General features: G+C 41.1%; 1 non-coding gene across 1 annotated transcript; it reads right to left on the bottom strand.

Moving 5' to 3' along the window:
* Nucleotides 1-232: 232 nt before the first annotated feature.
* LOC141645660 (small nucleolar RNA R71) lies at nucleotides 233-339 on the bottom strand. The gene has a single exon (XR_012545138.1). It is a non-coding gene; the product is annotated as a small nucleolar RNA R71 (small nucleolar RNA).
* Nucleotides 340-5,460: the final 5,121 nt, after the last annotated feature.

Below are 5,460 nucleotides of genomic sequence, written 5' to 3'. Positions count from 1 at the left end.
GCCTAGTGAGGACCCTCATTCTCATATGGAAACCTTTTGTGATTATTGTGAAGCTATCTCTCAAACGGGCGTGACTCAAGACCAAATAAGATGGGTCTTATTTCCTTTTTCGTTAATCGGCACCGCAAAGCAATGGTTGAAGGGCCTTGATAAGGCCACCCTTGGAATAGATTCTTGGAAGAAGTTAGCTCTAGCTTTCTACAAAAAATTCTACCCACCGGAAAAGACCAATATGCTAAGAGCTCAAATTACGGGTTTTAAGCAAAGGGATGAAGAATCTTTGTATGAAGCTTGGGAGCGGTTCAAAGGTATTTGTCGCTCATGTCCTCACCATGGAGTTAGCGAATGGTTTTTAGTGCAACAATTTTGGAATGGTTTATATGAAGATTCAAGGAACATTCTCAATATGGGATCAAATGGAATGTTCACCGAAGTTGATGACAACCAAACATGGAACAAGATTGAGGAAATGGCGGTCCATAATTCACAATATAGTAGGCCTCGCAAGGCTACTAGAGGAGGAAAGTATGAAGTGGACACCGTTACTCAATTGGGTGCTCAACTTAGTGCTCACATTGACACAATCAACTTGAAGTTTGAACAAGCTATGACTAGACTTGAGGAAAACTCAAAATCATCAAAGCATCATGTCAATGCCATGACGGCATCCTCATCAATCCCAAGCGGGATATGTGAGAATTGTGGAACCTTGGGTCATGACTCAAGTGAATGTAGGGGAACAACCGAACAAGTTAATGCTTTCCAAGCTTACAAAAGTGGTACCCCTTATTCAAATTTTTACAATGAAAACACCAAGTTCCATCCAAATCTCTCATACAAGAGCCAAAATGTTCAAAACCCTCAAACAACATACACTCCACCACCCATGAGAAATCAAAATCAAAGACCCTTTTTCAATCAAAACCAAAGTTACCAAAATCAAAATCCATACAATCACCACAATGACCAAGGTTTTGATGTCCAAAAAGCGGTCCTCCAAATGCAAAAGAATCAACAAGAATTTTTCACCCAAATGCAAAAGGATAGCCAAGCAAAGGACACCACCATCAACAACATTCTAGCTCACACCAAGATGTTGGAAACACAATTGACCCAACTAGCATCCTCAAACTCACAAAGACAAAAGGGGCAATTACCACCTCAAGGTAATCCCCCTAGACATGAAACGGTTAGTGCCATTCACTTGAGAAGTGGTACAAGATATGAAGCACCGAAGGATCAAGTTGAGAATGAAGTTGTGAGAGCTAGTGAGAATGAAGTTGTTGTGCAAGGTCCCAAAGAAGGGGAATCATCGAAAGAAGAAAATTCAAAGAAAAATGAAGACAAAGCCAAAGAGAAGGAGCCCATTGTGGTTAGACTTCCTTTTCCAAGTCGTCAAGCCAAGCCCAAATTTGATGATCAACTTGGAAAGTTCATGGAAATTGTGAAGAATTTAGAAGTCTCGATTCCTTTCACGGAATTAATCAATCACGTTCCGGCCTATGCAAAGTACATGAAAGATATCCTCACGAATAAGAAGTCGATCCGGAAACTTGAGACTATCGCCTTTACTAAGGTGAGTAGTGCAATACTTCAAGGGAGTTCACCTCCAAAGTTAAAGGATCCGGGAAGCTTCTCAATACCGTGTACCATTGGCGACACGACGATCAACAAAGCCTTATGTGATCTAGGGGCTAGTGTGAGTGTCATGCCATACTCGGTAAGTAAAAGGTTGGGAATGGGAGAGCTTAAGTGCACCAATATCACTCTTCAAATGGCCGATAGATCGACGAAGACACCATTAGGGATATGGGAAGATGTCCCCGTGCGAATTGGGAAGTTTTTCATCCCGGTGGACTTTGTCATTGTTGATATGGAGGAAGATTCCAACATTCCAATCATCTTAGGAAGACCTTTCCTACACACCGCGGGTGCGGTGATTGATGTGAAACATGGAGAGCTCACTCTAGAAGTGGGAGATGAAAGCATAACTTTTAATCTTGACAAGACCATGAGAGCTCCTCGTTTGCATGAGCCATGTTTCATGATTGATCATTATAGCCGAAAAGATGAAAGGAAGAAATCGGAACTCCAATGGAGGAAGAAAATTGAAGATGCTCCATTCAAAGAGCAAGTGAATTGTGACAAAGAGAGCTTGCAAAGCTCATCAAAATCAACCAAGGAAGAAGATGATGGCCTCATTGGCCAAGAGAAGAAATTGGGAGAGTTGTCTCCATCTAAGCAAGAGATTTTCAATGATCAACTCAATGAAGTTTGTGGTCTTTGGGACGACGAATTTGAAGGGATCTTTAATCCCTACATTGGGCATGCCATCGATCATGATCAACAACAAGGGCCACGGTCTATTGAGGACCTCTACCACAACAATGAACAAGCATTTGATTACTTTTTCAAGGTGTTAAGCAACATCAACAACACCTTGAACATGCCCCCTTGACATCTCATCAAGAATGAGAGTTTGGTGGCGTCCTCCCTAAACCACCACTTGTAAATATTTCTAACTCCCTAACTTACTTTTCAATTTTTGTATTGCATTTTTTGTCATTTTTGGATTTTATTTACTTTGATCAAAATAATTGTCATGAAAAGAGAGAAGTGAGGGAGGGATTAACAATTTTAAATTGATGTGTAGTGCTTTACCTTAGTGTGGGGATGGCAATTGCCTAGGCTATTCATGCCTTAGTAGTGCCCCCACAATGAAGAACACAAGATTTGAAAGAAAGAAAGAAAGAATGATAAGGGAAATGCATTGTGCGCGAATGAAGCGAATCCGGGTACAAAGGACAAGAATCCGAGCGGATTCCTGATAATCCGCCCGTCTGAAGAAATCCGTCCGTCCTGCTGAGAAGAGGCCCGTCTTGGGCTGTGCTGAAATTACAAATTTCTTGTCTGTCAAAGAATCCGAGCGGATTCCTGGAAAGACGCCCGTCTCAGAGAATCCGTCCGTCTTTTGACAAAGACGCCCGTCTTGAAGCTGAAGAAAAACAAGGAAAAATCTCTGGATAGAAATCCGTCCGTCTTGACAAGAATCCGCCCGTCCCATCCAGTAGAATCCGAGCGGATTCCCCAGAATCCGCCCGTCTCTAGGCGGGATTTTGAAAAATTTTGAAGCAGTAGAATCCGCACGGATTGCGCCCAATCCGCACGGATTGCCCCTGCGTTTTGAAATTTTCGAGCTCTTTAAATACCCATCCCACCTTCATTCATTCATTCATTCATTCATAAACACTACCCTCAACATCAAAACCCTCATCCTCTCCATCTCAAAAACAAAAACCCTCATCAAAACTCACCAAAATCAAATCAAACCATCCTTCAAACAACAAATTAATCACTCCATCTTCATCAACAATCAAAACCAAGCACAAAATCTTCACCTTTGAGTCGATTTTTGTTCTCATAAAGGCAAAGCCTTTCACCTTCAAATCGATTTGGGCATTCTACAAATTGAAGATTTTTGACTCTTTACTTGGTTAGCTCATCAAATGGCAAGAACAAAGGGAGCAACAAAGGCACCAAAAGCAAAGGCTCTCTCTCAAAGGCAAAAAGCTCTACAAACAAAGAAAGCTATGGCAATAGTGGTAGCAACGCCAAGCTTGGAAGTGCAACCACAACAACAACAAATTTCTATGGAAGCATCACCTTCTACTCCGGTAATTAACCAACTCTTGCATTATCCGGAGGTAACTTTCATTTCCGATGCCCATAGAGATACATTTGTCAAGTTTGCTATGAAACAAATCCAATCCACCAAATTCATATGTCAAGATGCTTTAGAGAAGTTAGGTGTTCTTGAACAAACAAGAGTCTTTTTTCAATGCCATGGGTTTGAAGAAATTTTTTGAAATGAAGGAAGTAACATACCCCTCCCTTGTTTTGGAATTCTTAAGTTCTTTAAAAGTGACAAAAGTTGAGAATAGGGAAAATATTGAGTTTCGTCTAGCTAACACTAGTAGACGCATTACCTTTCCGGAATTCGGTAAAATTTTGGGTCTTAGCGATGAACATAAATATTATAAGCAATATGGGAAGTATGACCCCGAGCCTCTTTGGGAGGCAATCTTCGGGAAGAAATTTGAAGATTTTCATGCTTGTCGTTCTCTTTTGGTCCATAATCCGGGCATAAGGGTATGGCACAAAGTTGTGGGAAATACCATAATTGCTAGGAAAGACACCAATCATTTTACGGGACTCGATTTTATTCTCCTTAAATCAACTTTGAATATTGGAAGAATTCATACCAAGCCTTACAATTCTTTGAGGCTATTGGTTGATAGATGGCTCCATATAGATAGTGGGAAGAAGGGTCAAACCGTTATTGTTAATGGCGGCCTTGTCACGGTCCTAGCCAAGCACTTTGATCCTAATTTCAATAAGGATAGAAAGTACAAGGCAAAGGAAGGTGGCCATCTTATTGATATGTCCACCATGATTAACAAGTTTAAGTGGGTTGCCCACAATCCCCTTGACACCAAATTTGGGTGGCTTACTAGTGAGGCTCGATCATTCACTTTACCCGCAAAGATTTGCCGTCTTAGTGTCCACCGGACCAACTATTTACTTCCCCTATCCAAGGAAGCCGAGTACATCATTCAACAACAAAAGGGTGATCATGAAACTCCCTCCTCTTCCATTGTTATACCACCTTACCCCTTTGAATATGAAGAGTTCAAACCGCAAGGAGTTGAAATTGGAAAAGACTATGTCACTCTTCTTATGCAAGCCATGCACAAGCAAGCTTATGAAGATCGGAAGAATGCTTATTTGGCTCAATATCCTCCCCTCTCACATCTAGCTAGGCAAGGACTCCTTGATCCATCTTGTCCTTTGCCTAGTTGGGCGGATAAAGAAGCCTTATTTCCGGGTGCATCTAGGGACGTGGTGGAAGACAATGAGGTTGTTGGAAATGGTGAAGAATTTGATGATAACATTGAGGAAGAAGCAAGTGGAGATGGTGAAGGAGATGGTGAAGATGATGATGAAGAAAGTGATGAAGAAAGTGCCAAGGAAAGTGGCAATATGACCACTTCTCATGAGGGAAGTGGTGATGATGATAGCATGATGGAAGACTAGCCTTGGAGACTCCTACACTCCCATGGTATGTCTATATCTCTTTGTATTTTATCTCATTTTGATCATTGTTGAAGGAGTCCTAGCAACATCAAAGGACTCACACCTCGGTACCATTGAGGTGTTCTTTATTGTTCCCATTTTTGAAAATCCAAAATGACAATCTAATTTCATGCATAGCATAGTGTGTGCATGAACTATACCCATGCTTTGACATTAGCAATAGTGTCTTATTTGGTTTGGGGAAGTTAATGCATACACAACGGGAGGTAATCTAAATTATCCTCTCCGTCATAACAAAAACCATGCATCATGTAGTGTAGCTTAGTGTAGAATTGCATTTAGTATAGAAATCATGCATCATTTTGC

This window comes from Silene latifolia, chromosome 2 (genome assembly GCF_048544455.1).
Source record: "Silene latifolia isolate original U9 population chromosome 2, ASM4854445v1, whole genome shotgun sequence".
In the NCBI taxonomy this organism is placed as follows: Eukaryota; Viridiplantae; Streptophyta; class Magnoliopsida; order Caryophyllales; family Caryophyllaceae; genus Silene; species Silene latifolia.
The sequence above is the reverse complement of the archived record's forward strand: the minus strand, read 5'-3'. Positions and strand labels throughout refer to the sequence as shown.